We start from the raw sequence: 20,979 nt of genomic DNA, 5'->3' as shown, positions 1-20,979 counted from the left end.
CCAAAGTTTGCTAGAGACTACTAGCTCTAGGAGTGCAGGCAAGCCACGATCAAGGCACCGACAATACTCCTTGTCAAGGATGGACTTGTCACCCATTAGACCTCTCCATTCCCTCAGCAAATTTGACGGAGCTAATCTTCTGGTTACATCAAAGATAGTCGATGTTTTGCCCCCCTCGACACCCATATTTGAAGAATTAATTGCTCCAGCCTAGCCTGGCTGAGGTATTGAATGCCCACAGGTGCACGCTAACATGACGCCCATTGGAGCTATTGTCTAAAAGATGAAGCCCTACCAAAGGATTCCTCGAGGAAGCTCTGCAGGGACGCAAAATCTTGTGACATTAGCGAAGAGTATATCTAACCATGATACCAAAGCAGCCCCCTCCAAACCCAACATAATACTATTGACGGTTGGGATCAACACAACCACCTATACTAAGACGGTTAGGCATACTAGAAAATAAATACATCTGAAAGAAGGCAATATTAAATGCTTAACTGCCACCTCTCCTCTCCAACATTGCTTGCTCTCCCCTAGCAAGTGAAAGTCACACTTTCATCTACCCATAGGCTAAGTGATCTTTGCCCATCCAGTCCACTACCCAAGCGAACACAGACGATGACCGTCTGTAGAGGAATCCACCGCTTGGCCAACAACGAAATTGTTAGCTTGGAATTGTTGAGATGCGGAGGTCCTTGACAATTCGAAACCTAAAAAACTTCCTCGGTTGCACCAGATCGAACTTGGCCTTTCTTGCCAAAACAAAATGTGGCAAAGTGAAGGCGACTTCCATTATCTCCTGTCTTCCATTGCATAACAACTTCATCATCAGTTCTACCGATATCTCCGGTGGACTATGGCTTCTTTGGGACATAGCATGACATTGGATGTCCTAGAGGCAAATCACATCTAGTCAAGGATTACTTCCTAAGCCAAAATAAACCAACTCCCCCTTTGCCGCTTCAGTAATTTCAATTGCGTAACCTCACATTTGGAAAAGGAAGGAGGCATTAGGCGATCGCACCTCAAGAATGAACGAGTTCACCGCCTGGATTGATAAGGCCAGACTCATGGACCTAGGGTTCGCCGACCCAGCATTCACTTGCTCCAATAGAAGATCTCCATGCAACCTGATCAAAGAAAGGGTTGATTGTGCTCTTGGCTGTCCGAAGTGGTGTGTTAGTTTTCATGAAGCACAGGCCCTCCATCTACCAACTATATCCTTCGATCATAATCCTATCTTACTTGATACCATGTCGATGAAGAGAAAGAGCAGGCTAACGTTCAGATTCGAGGCTTGGTGGTTGAAGGAGGAGTCCTTCCTGCCCTATTGCAGGGACTCTTAGAGAAGCTCTTACAACCCTGGCCGCACTCTTAATGTCAACTTGATGAATCTATCTTCCAAGATTCAATCCTTTACTAGTGGGCACTCCAACACCCTACGCAATCAACTAAAACAAGTGGAACAGAAAATACTCAATATCCAATCAAAAGGTTCCACATCTGTCGATTGAGCTCGTGAGTGCTGAGAAATTTTCATGAAGATCTTCTTCTAAAAGAAGAAATCTACTAGCACTAGAGATCTCGGGTAAGCTGGCTGAAGTTGGGCGACCGCAACACCTCCTTTATCCAATCTTTGGCCACTGCTCGCAAGAGGTGCAATAGTATCGCCACTCTCTGTTTACCCACGGATGATTGGATGAGGAACGAATGCCAAATTAAAGTGGCTTCCATCAATCTCTTTAAAGCGGTATATAGCACTTCAAACCCTCCTTCACTTTTAGACTAATGTCTACAAATACTCAGTTCCATGTAGAAAATTCCTCATGAGGTAACCACTAGCCTTAATGCCATCCCATCCAAGGATGAGGTCAAGAATGTACTCATGAGGCTCGGACTAGATAAAGCTTTTATACCTGACGGCTTGAATGCTAGGTTCATGCAAACCCTTTGGCCAGAGATTGGAGATGCAATTTTTAGTGAAGTTGTGCGATTCTTCCATACCAAAATAATAGAGGAGCTAAATTGCACAACTACCGTCCTTATACCTAAGAAAGAGAAATTGGAGGGATTTGGCGATTACTATCCAATTAGCTTGTGTAACACAACCTACAAAATTATTCCTAAGCTACTTGCACTGAGGATGAAGTCGCTCCTGAATGACATCATCTCTACAGCCTAGAAAGCTTTCGTTCTAGGTCGGCAGATAGTAGACAATCAAGTTGTGGCGCAAGAAATATTGAGGTATCTCCAAACCTCTAAGAATTGCAAAAGATCCTTTATGCTTAAAGCAGATTTGTCCATAGCGTTTGATCACTTAGAGTGGACTGATACGATTTAGACTTCACCGATGTCGTCTTGAGTGTGGATTTATTTTAGGGCTGTTTATGTTTCTTGTTTTAATGTTTAATTCTTAAAAAGATAAGTTTTCTGTATGTCGCGTTCGAACGCGGATGGAGTGTGTTCGAACGCGGTTGTGAACACCTGCTTCACGTTCGCACATCTAGAGAGTGCGAATTGTGCGTTCGAACACGTTGCGAACGCCTGCATCACGTTCGCAAATCTAGAGAAGTGGAAAATATGTGTGTTCAAACGCCTGCATCGCGTTCACAAATCCAGAGAAGAGTGAAATAGGTGCGTTTGAACGCGGTCGGTGAAAATGTATTGTTTATAGTTATTTTTGAATTGTTTGGTTAGCCTCTAAAGGATGTGGATGGCAACTATGGAGTCATTATTGATGAATTAAGTATTTTGCCTTGTCTCTTTCGTCTTCTTCGTTCAGTTCTCTTGATCCTCGGCGACGCCGCTTCTAACCTCCCTCGACCGATTAATTACGCTAGTCCTTTAGGGGCGGCCCACTCCTCCCCCTTCTTCCAATCTATCCAACACTTGCTCTAATCCTTCCGTCACTCATAACCCTTCCACCACCACTTATTCACCGGTGCCACCCCATTAACGCTGGTCCACCACCATCCACCAACATCTAGGATCTCGTGCCTCCATCCATGGATCCTAATACAGACCCCTTGACGTTCATCCACTAATCGGACGATATCTTGAGATCCCTATGTCCGATTCGCCTAAAACTTGATTTATTGGAAAGCTCTTTTCTGGGCTACGATATATCAAAATCTCAAGTCGATCTAATGGCGACATCTTTTGGGATCTATTTCTAAAATTCCATGGCAGAATTTGTTTAGATCTAGAAATTGGAAGAGATCGAACCTTAGCCTAAATGGGAGATCGTATCAAGCTGATATCAAAGCCATCGTTCCTCGAACACATGCTTCCTATGACGATCACCAGAGCCATGGCTACACAGCAAGATGAGGAAGAAGAGATTCTCTGATACGATCTCCCCTTGGGCTATGGAGCTATGATACCAACTTGATACGATCTCGCCGTTTGGCTAAGGTTTGATCTCTTCCGATTCTCAGATCTGAACTAGATCTGACACGGAACTTTAAAATACGATCCTAAAATATGCCGCCATCGGATCGCTGTGAAAGTTTGATATGTTGTAGCTCCAGAAAAGAGCTTTCCAACAAATCTAGTTTCAGCCAAATCGGATGTGGGGATCTCGAGATATCATCCGATTAATAGACAGAGGTCAGGGTGGTCTGTTTTGGATTCGTGGATGGAGGCACGTGATCCTAGGTGATGGTGGTTGAAGGTGGATCGGCGTTAATGGGGTGGCACCGGTGAAAAGTGGTGGTGGAAGGGTTATGGTTGATGGAAGGGTTAGGGCAAGTGTTGGATAGATTGGAAGAAGAGGGAGAAGAGGGAGAAGAGGGCCACCCCTAAGGGACTAGGGTGATCGGCCGGTCGAGGGAGGTTAGAAGCGGCGTCGCTGAGGATTGAGAGAACAGGAGCGAAGAAGACGAAGGAGGCAAGACAAAACTCAATCTCAATAATCAATAATGACTTTGGTTGCCATCCACATCCTTTTAGAGGCTAACCAACAAATCAAATTAACCCTAACAATACAATTTTCGCCGACCGCGTTCGAACGCGCCCAACCGCGTTCGAACGCACCGAGTTCACTCCTCTAGATTTGCGAACGCGATGCAGGCGTTCGAACGCACGATTGAACACGTTTGTCGGTATTTGCGAACGTGATGCAGGCGTTCATAGTGCGTTCGAACGGGGCGTTCGAACGCAGAGTGCACTCTCTTCACCCACGTTCACAAACCGCGTTCGAACTCACTCCACCTGCGTTCGAACGCGACTTACAGAAAAATTATTTTAATGGAAATTAAACACTAAAATATGAAACAAAAACACTCCTAAAGTGAATCCATGCTCGAGACGACATCGGTGAAGTCTGAATTGTATCATTCTCCTAATAGAGGAAGGAGAAATGGCGCGGGGACTTCCACCTGCGGAACCGCCCGGCCAAATCAGAATATGGAAGAACCTAGTGTTTAAATCATGTTGGGGTCTCTTTCCAAACAAACGGCCATCAACAACCAGATGATGATGGAGATGATGCAGAAATTACGGGCGACAAGGGAAGCCATGGCAAACAGGAACGCACCATCGACCCCACGACATGAGTCCACTCCCATGAACCCGCCGTAATCGGTTCAGAATTTGCAACCACAAGAGCCGCTGCTGCCACCACCCTATGGGCAAAGACAAGTAAGGATGGTTCCACCAAGCTCAGTTGTAGGTGAGTCCATCTGACGAGCTAACCACTATGGAGATCACTTTGGAGATCTAGATCCATGGGCGGGGCATACCAAGAAGAATTTGACAGGATAAGTAGCCAATGTCATCCCCCATAGACGGATCAGCAACCTAGCAGCACCTTTATCTCCGGGCTGTAGAGAGACATACAAGCCGACGTGAGGGCTTTAAGGCCTAAAACTTTAAAGGAGGCCTTCAAAGATGCAGTGCTCATGGAAGACAAACACAGGGCCATAAAGTTATATTTGAAACAGAGTTGGACGAGTCAAGGAAGCTGCAATTCGGTTCAACCAACTATAGTGGCAGAAAATGTTACCGGAGTACCAAGAACCGCTACTACAATGGTGCCTCCTCGAGCACCCATAAAGCCATCCCAAGATGTGAAGTATGCACCTTGAGGTCCGAGACGAGCACTCACACCTGCTCAAGTGAAGGAATGAAAAGCCAAAGGCCTATGCTTTCGTTGTGATGAGAAGTTTGTATCCGGGCATCGCTGCGTTAGCCAATGGGATTGGTGATGCTAATAGATGGATTGAAGGATGTGGAGGATGAGTTTGCAGCTGAAAATGAAGGTGTGGCTAGACATCAAGGAGAAGTAGCTGAGGAGCAACGCGTGGAGGACAAGATAGCTGAAATCTTCCTCCACGCCTATTCAGGGACAAAGACTTTGTGAGTCAACGATATAGTCAAGAAAACCATAGTGAGAATCTTGATCGACACCGGGTCTACCCACAACTTCATTGACAAGAGGTTCCTTAAAAAATTGGGCTTAAGTGAGAACTCATGGAAGGGTTCGATGTGACGATTGGAGATGGCACCACATTGCGAGCGGATTTTATTTGTGGAGGTGTGGAATTGAAAGTGCAAGGCTAAACTTTCATATTGGATCTTTATCCGTTGGTCTTGCGAGGTGCCGGCATTATCTTAGGGACCCAATAGCTTTAAAGATTAGGGCCTGTAATATTTGATTTCACAAACCTTACACTGACATTTCGGAGAAATGGTCGAAGGGTTCTGCTGGATGGAAATCAACCGCGGCAAGGGTTGACATTGCAACCACTTTTGGGCCTTCCTTGTGTAGGGGACCGAGCTCTACTATTACAAATGACTGTTGCTGAACCAGAACATTCATCACCAAGGGAAATAGTCGTTGACATGCAAGAGTTGCTGTAGAAATTCAAGGATCTCTTCGAGGAACCCCGAGGACTGCCGTCGACCCGTCGGCACGACCATCGCATCTAGATTATTCCAAGGGATGAACTAGCAAATGTCCGGCCCTATCGGTACCCGCATGTCCAGAAGGAAGAGATCAGTAAATTGGTTGTGGAAATGCTTGAGCAAGAGATTATTCAACCGAGTAGAAGTGCCTACTCACCGCCGGTGCTGCTAGTTTTGAAGAAAGACAGTAGTTAGCGATTTTGCGTCGACTACCGAGCCTTGAATGCGATTACTGTCAAAGACCGGTATCCAATACTAGTGATCGAGGAGTTGCTGTATGAACTCACAGGATCAGCTTACTTCAACAAACTTGACTTAAGAGCGGGTACCATCAAATCTGCGTCGACCCGGAAGATGTGCACAAACCAGCGTTCCGAATTCTCGATGGCCACTATGAGTTTCAAGTCATGCCGTTTGGGCTCACCAATGCATCGACCATCTTCCAAGGGCTGATGAATGACCTTTTCCACCCGCTCTTGCGTCGGTATGTGCTCATCTTCTTTGACGATATTCTAGTGTATAGCAGGAATTGGAGCGAGCACTTGTGGCATGTGCGTGAGTTGTTGAATATCTTGCGACAAAACCAGTTAAAAGTCAAGATGAGCAAGTGTCTTTGGGGAGAGCCACGAGTGAAGTACTTGGGGTATATAATCTCAGCAAGAGGAGTGGAAGCCGATCCAAGCAAGATCAAGAATATGGTGGACTGGCCGATTCCCACTAATCAATGGGAATTGAGGGGATTCGTTGGGTTGACGGGGTACTACCGGCGATTCGTTGACAACTACGGCAAAATTGTTGCCCCGCTGACCAACTTACTAAGGAAAGGTGGGTTTCAATGGACGGGCAAGGCGACGGAGGCCTTTGAAGCCTTGAAGATAGCTACGTCTACCGCTCCGGTTCTAGCCCTACCGGATTTTAGCAAGCCCTTTGTGGTGGAATGCAACCTTCGGGTGAGGGCATTGGAGCAATTTTGATGCAAGATGGCAGACCCGTGGCATATATGAGCAAGGCATTGTCAAATCGGTCGCAATAGCTATCCACTTACGAGAACGAAATGCGAACAATTCTACACGCCGTCACCAAATGGCGACCTTACTTGATTGGCCAACGGTTTACTATCCGCACGGACCAGCGTAGCTTACCCTACTTCATTGAGCAACGTGTGTACACCTCGGCATAGCAACGGTGGGTCACGAAACTCCTTGGATATGACTATGAACTAGTTTACAAAAAGGGGATCGAGAACCGAGCGACCGATGCCCTTTTGCGCCAACCGGACATAAGTGAGCTCGCCTCTTTTTCAGCACCAACCGGACATAAGTGAGCTCGCCTCATTTTTAGCACCAACTTTTCCTCTAGTTTTAGATATGTGGGGAACCAATGCCAAGGATCAAATCATGGAGGAGCTTGAGTCAGAGTTCAAAGATTGCTTCCCAAATTTCAAACCTTAAGGACAAGGTTGCAGAAGCGTGGTGGATTGATATGATTCAGACTTCACCGACTATGTCACGAGCGTGAATTCACTTTAGGGGTGTCTTTGTTTTTTGTTTTAATGTTTAATTCTTAAAAATATAAGTTTTGAACACCTACGTCACGTTCACACATCTAGAGATTGCGAATTGTGCGTTCGAACGCACTGCGAACGCTTGCAACACGTTCGCGAATCCAAAGAAGTGGGAAAAAGGTGCGTTCAAACGCGCGTCCGAATGCCTGCATCGCGTTCGCAAATCCAGAGAAGAGGGAAATAGGTGCGTTTGAACACGATCAGGTGCATTCGAACGCCATCGGCGAAAATGTACTATTTAGGGCTATTTTTGAATTGTTTGGTTAGCCTCTAAAGGATGTGGATGGCAACCATGGTGTCATTATTAATGAATTGAGTATTTTGCCTTGTCTTCTTCGTCTTCTTCGCTCCCATTCTCTCGATCCCCGATGACGTCGCTTCTAACCTCCCTCGACCGGCCAATCATCCTAGTCCCTTAGGGGCGGGCGGCCCACTCCTCCCCCTTCTTCTAATCTATCCAACACTTGCCCTAACCCTTCCATCACCCATAACCCTTCCACCACCACTTATTCACCGGTGCCACCCCATTAACTCCGGTCCACCACCATCCACCAACATCTAGGATCTTGTGCCTCTATCCACGGATCCTAATACAGACCCCCTGACGTCTGTCTACTAATCGGACGATATCTTGAGATCCCTATATTTGATTCGTCTGAAACTTGATTTGTTAGAAAGATCTTTTTCGGGCAACATTATATCAAAATCTCAAGTCGATCTGACGGCGACATCTGATACGATTCGGACTTCACCAACGTCGTCTCGAGCATTGATTCACTTTAGGAGTGTTTTTGTTTCATATTTTAGTGTTTAATTTCCATTAAAATAAGTTTTCTGTAAGTCGCGTTTGAACGCGGATGGAGTGAGTTCGAACGCGGTTTGTGAACGTGGGTGAAGAGAGTGCACTGTGCGTTCGAACGCGGTGCGTTCGAACGCACTATGAACGCCTGCATCACGTTTGCAAATACCGAGAGGCGCGTTTGATCGTGCATTCGAACGCGGTGCGTTCGTTTGTGCGTTCGAACGCGGTCGGCGAAAATTGTATTTTTAGGGTTAATTTTGAGTTGTTGGTTAGCCTTTAAAAGGATGTGGATGGCAACCAAAGTCAGGATTAATTATTGAATATTGAGATTAAGATTTGCCTTGCCTCCTTCGTCTTCTTCGCTCCCGTTCTCTCAATCCCCGGTGACGCCGCTTCTAACCTCCCTCGACCGGCCAATCACCCTAGTCCCTTAGGGCTGGCCCTCTCCTTCCACTTCTTCCAATGTATCCAACACTTGCCCTAACCCTTCCATCAACCATAACCCTTCCACCACCACTTTTTACCGGTGCCACCCCAATAACGCCGGTCCTCCACCTTCAACGACCATTACCTAGGATCACATGCCTCCATCCACGGATCCAAAACAAACCACCTGACCTTTGTCCACTAATCGGACGATATGTCGAGATCCCCAACCCCGATTCGCCTGAAACTTGATTTGTTGGAAAGGTCTTTTACGAGGCTACAACATATCAAAATTTAACATCGATCCGACGGCGGCATATCTTGGGATCTTATTTCAAAGTTCCGTGCCAGATCTAGTCCAGATCAGAAAATTGGAAGAGATCGAACCTTAGCCCTAAGGGGAGATCGTATCAGCTTGGTATCAGAGCTCCATAGCCCGAGGCGTGATCGTATCAAGCTTGGTATAAGAGGCACCGTTCCTCAAACAAGCGCTTCCTATGACGACCACCAGATCCATGGCTGCACAGCGAGATGATGAAGAAGAGATTCTCCCAATAGATGAGAGAGAAACGGTTGTAGGGACTTCCACCCACGGAACCGCCCGATCTAATCGGAATACCGAAGAACCTAGCATTCAAGCCGTGTTGGGGTCTCTTTCCGAGCAAATGGCCATCAATAATCAAATGATGATGGAGATGATGCGGGAACTACGGGCGACAAGGGAAGCAATGGCGAACGGGAACGCACCCTCGACCCCACGACGCGAGTCCACCCCTTTGAACCCACCGCCACCGGTTCAGCCTTTGCAACCACAAGAGCCGCTGCTACCACCACCCTATGGGCAGAGGCAAGCAAGGATGGTTACACCAGGTCCAATTGTGGGTGAACCCATCCGACGAGCAAACCACTATGGAGACCACCTTGGAGATCAAGACCCGTGGGCGGGTCAACACGATCCGGAACCACGGCAAGTTAATCAAAACCGAAGGAGGGATCATCAACCCTTCATGGTGCATCCTCCCCCGGTTAGATAAGGACTTGGACATGATCCGGAACGAGACAATGGCATCCGTGGACAAGTCGTGCGTCTCGAATTCCCCAAGTTCAAAGGTGGCGATCCGATCGATTGGTTGTATAGGGCGGAGCAATTCTTTGCATACCAAGGTACGACGGAAGAATACAAGGTGACGCTTGCGAGCTTCCACCTTGAGGATGCGGCGCTTCATTGGTTTCGAGCAGCCAATGCCATAGAGGCCATCGAAACTTGAGCTGAATTTTGCATCGATATCACACGGCGATTTGGAGCATCGGGTTTATGAAGACTTTGATGCTCTCCTCTCAAAAACAGTGCAAAAGACTACGGTTGGGGCATACCAAGAAGAATTTGAGAGGATTAGTAGCCGATGTCATCCACCATGGACGGATCAGCAACTTCGCAGCACCTTCATCTCCGGGCTGCGGGGTGACATACAAACCGATGTGAGGGCTTTAAGGCCTAAAACCTTAAAGGAGGCCTTCGAGGATGCAGTGCTTATGGAAGACAAACATAGGGCCATGAAGATACATCTGAAACAGAGTTGGACGAGCCAAGGAAGCCGCAATCAATCCCAACCAACCGTAAAGGTAGGAAAGATCACCGGAGTACCAAGAGTTGCTGCTACAGTGGTACCTCCTCAAGCACCTTTGAAGCCATCCCAAGATGTGAAGTATGCACCTAGAGGTCCAGGACGAGCACTCACACCTGCCCAAGTAGAAGAAAGAAGGGCCAAGGGCCTATGCTTCCGTTGTGATGAGAAGTTTGTACCCGGGCATCGCTGCGCTAAACCGATGGGATCGGTGATGCTAATCGATGGATTGGAGGAAGCTGAGGATGAGTTTGTAGCTGAAAGTGCAGATGTGGCTGGACATCAAGGAGAAGAAGCTGAGGAGCAACCCGTAGAGGACATGATAGTCGAAATCTCCCTCCATGCCTATTCGGGGACAGCTGCGCCAAAGACCTTGCGGGTGAACGGTGTAGTCAAGAAAACCACAGTGAGAATCTTGATTGACACCGGGTCCACCCACAACTTCATTGACAAGAGGCTCCTTAGGAAGATTGGGCTCGAGTCGGAACCCACGGAAGGGTTCGATGTGACGATTGGAGATGACACCACATTGCGAGCAGATTCTATTTGTGGAGGTGCAGAATTGAAGGTGCAAGGCCAAACTTTCACATTGGATCTTTATCCGTTGGCCTTGCAAGGTGCCGATATTATTTTGGGGACCCAATGGCTTCAAAGCTTGGAGCCCGTAACATTTGATTTCTCAAACCTCACACTAACATTTCGGAGGAATGGTCGAAGGGTGTTGCTGGATGGAAATCAACCGCGGCAAGGGCCGACATTGCAACCACTGGTGGGTTTTCCTTGCGCAAGGGACTGAGCTCTACTATTGCAAATGGCTATTGCTGAACCAGAACATCTACCACCAAGGGAAGTAGCCTCTGACATGGAAGAGCTACTGTAGGAGTTTCAGGATCTCTTCAAGGAACCCCGAGGACTACTGCCGAACCGTCGTCATGACCATCGCATCCAGATCATTCCAGGGGCTGAACCTGCAAATGTCCGGCCCTATCGGTACCCGCATGTCCAGAAGGAAGAGATAAGTAAATTGGTGGAGGAAATGCTTGAGCAAGGGATTATTCAACCGAGTAGAAGTGCCTACTCATTGCCGGTGCTGCTGGTTCGGAAGAAAGACTGGAGTTGGCAGTTTTGCGTCGATTACCGAGCCTTGAATGCAATTACTGTCAAGGACCAGTATCCAATACCGATGATCGAGGAGTTATTGGATGAGCTCACAGGGTCGGCCTACTTCAGCAAACTTGACTTAAGAGCGGGGTACCATCAAATCCGCGTCGACCCGGAAGATGTGCACAAAACGGCGTTCCGAACTCACGATGGCCACTACGAGTTTCGAGTCATGCCATTTGGGCTCACCAATACACCGGCCACCTTCCAAGGGCTGATGAATGACCTCTTCCGCCGACTTTTGCTTCGGTACGTGCTCGTCTTCTTTGACGATATTCTAGTATATAGCAGGAATTGGAGTGAGCACTTGCGGCACGGCACGTACGGGAGGTATTAAATATCTTGCGACAAGACCAGTTAAAAGTTAAGATGAGGAAGTGTCTTCGGGGAGAGTCACGAGTGGAGTACTTGGGTCATATAATCTCAGCAAAAGGAGTGGAAGCCGATCCAAGCAAGATCAAGAATATGGTGGACTGGTCGATTCCTACTAATCAGCGAGAATTGAGGGGATTCTTTGGGTTGACGGGGTACTATCGGTGGTTTGTTTCCAACTACGGCAAAATTGCTGCCCCGCTGACCTCCTTACTCAGAAAAGGTGGGTTTCAATGGACGGACAAAGCAACGGAGGCCTTCAAAGCCTTGAAGACAGCTATGTCTACAGCTCCGGTTCTAGCACTACCGGATTTCGGCAAGCCTTTTGTGGTGGAATGCGACGCTTCGGGTGAGGGCATTGGAGCAGTTTTGATGCAAGAGGGCAGACCCGTGGCGTATATGAGCAAGGCATTGTCAAACAAATCGCGACAGCTATCCACCTACGAGCGCGAAATGCTAGCGATTCTATACGCCATCACCAAATGGCGACCCTACTTAATTGGCCAACGGTTTACTATCCGCACGGACCAGCGTAGCTTACCCTACTTCATGGATCAACGTGTGCACACCCCAGCCCAACAACGGTGGGTCACGAAACTCCTTGGGTATGACTACGAATTAGTCTATAAAAAGGGGATTGAGAATCGAGCGGCCGATGCTCTTTCACGCCAACCGGACACGAGTGAGCTTGCCTCTTTCTCAGCACCAACATTTCCTATACCTTCAGATATGTGGGGAACCAATGCAGAAGATCATACCATGGAGGAGCTTGAGTCAGAGTTCAAAGATCGCTTCCCAAATTTCAAACCTTGAGGACAAGGTTGCGGAAGCGTGGTGGATTGATACGATTCGGACTTCACCAACGTCGTCTCGAGCATGGATTCACTTTAGGAGTGTTTTTGTTTCATGTTTTAGTGTTTAATTTCCATTAAAATAAGTTTTCTGTAAGTCGCGTTCGAACGCGGATGGAGTGAGTTCGAACGCGGTTTGTGAACGTGGGTGAAGAGAGTGCACTGTGCGTTCGAACGCGGTGCATTCGAACGCACTGTGAACGCCTGCATCACGTTCGCAAATACCGAGAGGCATGTTCGAACGCGGTGCGTTCGATCGCGCGTTCGAAAGCGGTGCGTTCGAACGCGGTCGGCAAAAATTGTATTTTTAGGGTTAATTTTGAGTTGTTGGTTAGCCTTTAAAAGGATGTGGATGGCAACCAAAGTCACGATTGATTATTGAATATTGAGATTTGCCTTGCCTTACCTTGCCTCCTTCGTGTAACCTCCCTCGACCGGCCAATCACCTTAGTCCCTTAGGGGTGGCCCTCTCCTTCCCCTTCTTCCAATCTATCCAACACTTGTCCTAACCCTTCCATCAACCATAACCCTTCCACCACCACTTTTTACCGGTGCCACCCCAATAACGCCGGTCCTCCACCTTCAACGACCATTACCTAGGATCACGTGCCTCCATCCACGGATCCAAAACAAACCATCTGACCTTTGTCCACTAATCGGACGATATCTCGAGATCCCCAACCCCGATTCACCTAAAACTTGATTTGTTGGAAAGCTCTTTTACGAGGCTACAACATAACAAAATTTCACATCGATCCGACGGCGGCATATTTTGAGATCTTATTTCAAAGTTCCGTGCCAGATCTAGTCCAGATCAGAAAATTGAAAGATATCGAACCTTAGCCTAAGGGGAGATCGTATCAGCTTGGTATCAGAGCTCCATAACCCGAGGCGTGATCGTATCAACATCTTTTGCGATCTATTTTTAAAGTTCCATGGCAGAATCTGTCCAGATCTGGAAATTAGAAGAGATCAAACCTTAGCCTAAAGGGGAGATCGTATCATGGACTTTCATCAAGGATTGCCTTATGGGTATAGCTTCCCATCTATGTTCATAGACCTTGTCTATGCCTGCATCTCAATTATTAAAGTTGTGATTGAGATAAATGGTATTGCTAATAGCTCCTTTAACCCATCAAGAGAGTTAAGATACGGTTGCCCACTCTCAGCCTACTTGTTCATTCTAAGCTCAAACATCCTCTCATTGCTGCTAGAGGATGGAAGGATAAGGAGGATCAACGACGTCAAGGCTGCTATGGGAGCTATTCCCCTCACCCACTTGATGTTCGCTGACGACTTGCTTCTCTTCAGAAGATCTACGGCTAAAGATGGCTCTAACTTAAAAATACAGTTGATCTCTAACTTAAAAAATACAATTGATCTCTACTACTGCGTCTGATAGTCTCTGGTACCAAATTGATGAGATCTAAAACCAAAAGATCGGCTACAGAATAATTCCTTTAGATCTGAATTTATAGTAAGAAATAGTTCGCACAATCATGGAAAAATATTCGTTAGATATTCTCTGATAGTCAGAAAATTATGAAACCAATTGGATTAGATTCGTAACTTCCTGATCTACAACTTTTGTATTTACGCCCTTCAACAGTAGTAGGGACAAAAATACGGATTAACGTGGGTGATGGTGGTGGTGACGGGTAAAGTGGATGTTAGGGTTATGGATTAGTATGGAGATGAGGGTGGATTGTGGAAGTGATTAAGGGAAGTAGACAAGGGAAACGAAATGGTCGAGATCCCAAAGAAGAGGGGTGACTCGACAGACGAGGGAGATTAGAATCGAGGAGAAACCTTGCCAACGGTAGATGTGGAAGGATGGTGAAGAGGGAGAAGTTTAGAGAGAAGATAGGAGGCAAGAAATCAATAATCCAATAGCATAATGAAGTTGGTTGCTGTAACGCCCCCGCCCGGTACGGGCACGTGCACGCCCACGCGCCCACACGGTATGCGCGGCGCACGCGACAGGTCGGGTGGGGCCCGTCACACACAAATACTCTCCTGTGCACATATAATCATGACATCATCAAATAACACCTACTAACATATCCATGATCACATAATCCATCACCGAATAAATCATAGTATCAATCAAATAAATCTGTTAACATATGAATATCCAAGCCTACAATAATACACACTATACCACTATCTACTCTGGCAGGACCCACACAGGTCACAACAAACCATCAAGATACAACTAAAACAACTAATACAAGAGTACGCTATGATTCAACCTGTATTATACAAATCATCGTCTAATATAAAATAGTACAAATATCAAATGGTGGTACGACTCAATTTCTATATAAACTATCATCTATACCGTCTCGCATCTATAACTCACCTCATCATCGCTCTAAAATATCTTCTCAAGATATCTCGAATCGCTATCACGTACTACATATCTGAGGGGTTAGAAAAGAAATAAAGGAGTCATGAGAAAAAGGCTCAGTGAATAGACCTTAGCCCGAATCAGTGATGCCAAATAGAGAGTAAATCATATACTGGATAATATGAATCAGAAAAAGCATCATGTCATGAATGAGTATATGAATGTATCCTCAATAATATATAAATAAAAAGTAGATAACATGTCATACTAATAAAAGTATATAATCATCGATAATGAATAAACAAATCTCCATGTCATATGATCATCATAACTCTCTATCAAATATGACACATGATGCATGCCGATCATGACCGTGCTATGATATTACATGCCACCATATATGATGTATATTGACCACTCGATAATCAGGTAATCTGATGATAATGAAATCATATGCATTTCTCAACATCTCAATCATCAATGTCATCTATATATGTCATCATCATACTAGACCACTATGCACAATCAACACCGGCACCCGGTCTCAACATCATGCCCGAAGGCTCAGAGCATACTCCGCCACCCGCAAAAGTATCTCAAATATAACCATACCTTGCCATCCGCTAAGGGTATCAACATCCATCCAGACCGGGCACCCTTCTAGCTGATAGAAACCTTGTGAGGATAACTCGCCACATATGCTCTCGCAAACGGCATGTGTCCGAATGTCTGCTGCGCACACAAACTAACGACCTCAGACATAAGGCCAACAGGATCGCGACTATGTCAAGCGATCAATCATCCACCAAGCGCGTCCTAACCCTCGTGCCCACTCGGGTATCCTCACGCTTTCTATTAACTATCCTATCAATCATATTTCATGCTTTCTTTCTAAATGACAGATCATATGCATATATCCAGTACGATAGCAAGTCAATGCATAATAAGAATTTAGGTGGAATAGGAATCATGAGAAAAATGATGTAATACAAACTCCAACCATGTATCTAACACATGCATACTCCTACTAGTCTATCACATGCACACTCATGCTAGAGATCATCTCGGTATAAAATCAGAATAATATAATCATCTCCAATCATCTCTATATATCACCAATGTATTCATATCTCAGATCAGCATAATCAAATGCATGATAAAATATGCTCGACTGAAATCATCTCTATATAAAGTCATATAATCATACTGGAGGCCAAAACATGCATGTACATAATATATAATATAATCTAATTTGAGAAAGGGATATAGGGGATAAGATTACTCACAATCACTGCAGATACCAAATAACCACTCGTTCACGTTGCTACGACAATGATCAAGCCTCGATAGCTAAGTCCACGGGATTCTGAATAGGGGGGTCGGGATCTGAAATTATTTAAGTAATATGATGTTAGCCGTTTATCTGATTAAAATCCGTTCATGTAATATATGATGATTTAGAAGGTTTTAGAATTTCTACTTATCTTTATTACTAGCCAGATTTTTTAATTACAAATAAAAATAAAAATAAAAATAAAAATAAAAGAAATAGATGAAAACCTAACTATAATTATATCTTGATTAATTAAAGATTACTTTATAAAATAATAAATAAATACGTAAGCCTAGTATTTTATTTGTTACAAAAATAACAATATATAATAAATTAATAGAATTACTTAAAATGTATATCATAAGAATATTAGAATATAAATCTAATAATTATAATTTGCAAATCTATCTATTAATCTAATATACATATAAGTAAATAAATAAATAAATATAAGTATTACCTATATTTATGTGTAATAGTTTATAACCTAATTAATCATCAATAAACTTTAATTAATAATAATCATAATGATGAATATGTATTATTATTAAAATAAATAATGTCTAAATCTATTTGTATTAATTAAGACAGAAATGCCTAAATAAATAAATAATAAAATTAAAAAGGATAATAGATCACTAGTATTAGTAATAAGAAGAGCAGAAGCAGCTGAGGAAGAAGAAGAAGAAAAGAAGAAGGAAGAAGAAGGAAGAAGAAGAAGAGAAGAGAAGAAGGGAAGAAAGAGGAGGGAGGTGCGGACCCGGGCCGGCAGGGAGGGCACTGGCCGCTGCTGTCCAGCTAGCGGCCGGCCTCTCGCTGGCGGCTCGGCTCCGACGAGCCCGAGCTCGGGCAAGAGAGAAAGAGAGCGAGAGAGAGGAAGAGAGAGCAAGAGAGAGAGAGAGAGACGAAGAGCTTCTCACCAGCGGCGACAGCTTCGGGAAGGTGGCGGCGGGCCGACGTCGGCAACGAGGAGAGGAAGGAGTGCGAGAGAGTAAGAGAGAGAGTAGAGTGAGAGAGTGACCGAGAGAGAGAGTAGAGTGAGAGAGTGACCGAGAGAGAGATAGAGATAGAGAGAGAGAGAGAGATTTAAAGAGAGGGAGAGAAGGCGGTGGAGGAGGGTAGCGGCAGCGCCGGGGCCTGCCGCGGCCAGCTGGCCGCTGCCGGTTGGCTACGGCAGCAGCAGTGGGCGCGTGGCGCCCCACCACGCAAGCTGCTCATGCAGCTTGCATGGGCACGAGGCCGGCCAAAGTGTGGCCGGCCACATCGTGCCCAAATTTTTTTTTTAATTTTTATTATTTCTTTTTTTTATTATTTTTCTTTCTTTTGTCTCTATATTTATTTATTTATTTATTTTTATACATTATTATTATTATTATTATTATTATTATTATTATTATTATTATTATTATTATTATTTTATTATTATTATTATTATTTATTTATTTATTTCTAAGTTATTACAGTTGCCATACACAGGCGTTCGAATGCGGGCATTCACAAGGCGTTCGAACGCGGGTGTTCACAAGGCATTCACAAGGGCTTTCGAACGTGACCTACAAGAATTTTATTTTAATAAAAATAAATACATAATGCAATAAGAAAATATCATAACTAAGTGTATCAGCCCACCACACTTTCCCCACCTTGCCCTCAAGGTGAAAAGTCAGGAAAACGCTCCAAGATATCAGTCTCCAACTCCCATGTCGCCTCATCAGATGGCTTGCCAAGGTACTCAACTAGAATCTCTATCTCCAATCTGGTACCATATCGTCATCGGCATCTATCAAGTACTTGAACTAGCTTTGCGATCTCTATCTCCTCCAATGGCTCCGGTAGAACCGATCCAACAATCTCATGATCTCCAATGTGCTCTCTCAACAATGAAACATGAAAGATAGGGTGCACTCTCGACCCCTCCGGCAGTTCCAAACGATATGCAACTAGACCAATACGCTCCAACAATTTCTGCCATAATTAGTCATTTGCGGGCACTCGAATGCATCCGCGATCCAGTAGTAAATCGCCTTGATTCTCCAACTCGAGATGGCGCTACAGATCATCCATCACCTCCTTCAACAATCTCAAAATATCTGGGTCAGATGTACATGCATACCTCAGTTCGTCAAGGAAGGGAAAGGTAGGAGATGAATAGGCTGCAAGCTCGGCGGTATCAGGTTGGCGCGATAGTGCATCTACCGCTCTATTTTCTGTTCCCTTCTTGTGTTGAATTTCATAATCATACCCCAGTAATTTTGTGACTCATCGCTGCTCTGCTGGAGTGTGTATGCGCTGTCCCATAAAGTATGAAAGGCTCTTTTGATCGGTTCAGATAATGAATCATCTACCAATCAAATAAGGCCTCCACTTTGTCACCGCATGCAGAATTGCCAACATCTCTCTCTCTCATAAGTCAATAATTGCTGAGATTTTTGTGATAAAGTCTTACTAAGATAGGCAATGGGACGTCCTTCTTGCATTAGTACAGCTCCTATGCCAACACTCGATGCATCACATTCAACAATGAATTCTTTGGTGACGTCTGGCGCTAGAGCGGGTGCCGTCGTCATTGCTATTTTCAATTTTTCAAAGGCTGAAATGGCTTCATTCGTCCATCTAAAAGAGTCCTTCAACAAAGAAGTTAGAGGAGCAGTGATCTTGCCATATAGGCGATGAATCGACGATAATAACCAGTCAGTCCCAAAAATCCTTTCAATCCGGTGGTAGTAGTAAGAATAGGCTAAGCGGTCATACATGCAACCTTTTGAGGATCTGCCGCTCCACCTTTGATACTCTCCATAGGCACTTAGACTTCTTGATCTTCAATTGGTTTTGCTCCAACAAATTCCGCACATCCTTCAAATACCGCCAATACTCTAATTCAGTCCTGCTATACACTAAAATATCGTCAAAAAAATACCAAGACATACCTTCGCAAGAGAGGTCAAAATATATCATTCATGAGGCCTTGAAAGGCAGCTGGAGCATTGGTGGGACCAAAAGGCATCACTCGAAACTTGTAATGCCCGTCCGGAGTTCGAAATGCAGTTTTGTACACATCCGCCGGGTGAACTCTAATTTGATGATACCCGGCCCTCAAATCAAGCTTATTAAATATAGTCTCCCCTACAAGCTCGTCCAACAACTCCTCGATAACCGGAAGAGGATACCGGTCCTTGACAGTAATAGCGTTTAGTGTTTAATAGTTGACATAAAAACGCCATGTTTCGTCCTTTTTTCGCACTGATAGCACAGGTGATGAGTATGAACTATGACTTGATTATATGAGGCCTTACTCCAACATCTCGGCTACCATTTTTGAGGTAACTTCTTTTTGCACATGTGGATACCGATATGGCCTCACGTTCGCCAGTGCAGCTCCGGGAACAATCTCTATGCGATGGTCTGCCGCTCTACTCTGTGGCAACTCCTGTGACTCCCCAAATAGTCCAGAACTTGTTTGAGGCTCATCTCCTACTGGTTCTAACTGAAGAAGATATGCCAAATCATACGCACCAAGCAGCCCCACCATAGGTTGGATCGCAGGAATCAGTGAAGTCCGAACACCATCAAGTCGCACATCTTTGTTTCTTTGTTTATATGTCATCCACATGCTCCAAAAATCAAATATGACGGGTCCCAAACTCTGTAACCACTGAGCACCAAGGACAATGTTCGCTCCTCGCAACGCCAATGGATACAAATCCACAATGATGTCGTGTCCTTGCATCCGTATACCGACTTAGCGACACAAGCTCTCCGCCCTAAGCTTCGTGTTGTCTCCAATAGTAACGTCAAACCCTGTAGTCGGTTTGGCATCTAAACCTAATCTCATCACTTGCCTCTCATCTAGAAAGTTTTTTGTACTCCCTGAATCGATGAGGATGTGCACACAATGCTTTCTAACGAGTCTGTCTACCCATAACGTCCTCGATGCGGAAGTACCCGAATATGTATGCAATGATATTTCATCTTGGATATTTTTCTCAACGCCCTCCACAACGGCCTCCTCATGGGTCTCCTCTAGACACTCTACATCATCATCAATCTCATTATTCTCCTCAGGACCATCGATAAGCACCACACTCCCGATCGGTTTAGAACACCGATGACTGGGGGTGAAACACTCATCATATCGAAAGCAAAGGCCCTTCGCTCTTCGCTCCTCCACCTGGGTAGGTGTGAGAGTTCGAATGGGGGGTCTAGTGCTTCCTCTAATGTCAGAAGGTCTCAAAGATGGTCATGGTCTAGTAGTTGCAGCTGCTGTTTTTGAAACCACAGAATTTCCAGCCGGCGTTCTAGATGCAAATTGCCTATCTTGGTTGCCCCAATTGGTTTTCGCTGCCATCTTTAGAGCCTATGCTTTTGTTCCATCCTCACGGCCTTCTCAAAGGCCTCCACAAGATTAGTAGGACATAGAGTACGAACATCCGCTTGTATCTCCTCTCGCAGCCCTGAAATAAATGTACTCATCAATGTACGTTCGGGCCACGGTGGCTCACAATGACTACTAACTCTTTCAAACTCAACTTGGTACTCCAATATAGTAGTCATTTGAACCATCTTGCTTAATATGGCAGCAAAATCT

This window comes from Typha angustifolia, chromosome 2, assembly GCF_048772165.1.
Source record: "Typha angustifolia cultivar Huaian chromosome 2, ASM4877216v1, whole genome shotgun sequence".
Lineage (NCBI taxonomy): Eukaryota > Viridiplantae > Streptophyta > Magnoliopsida > Poales > Typhaceae > Typha > Typha angustifolia.
This window is presented reverse-complemented; position numbering follows the sequence as displayed.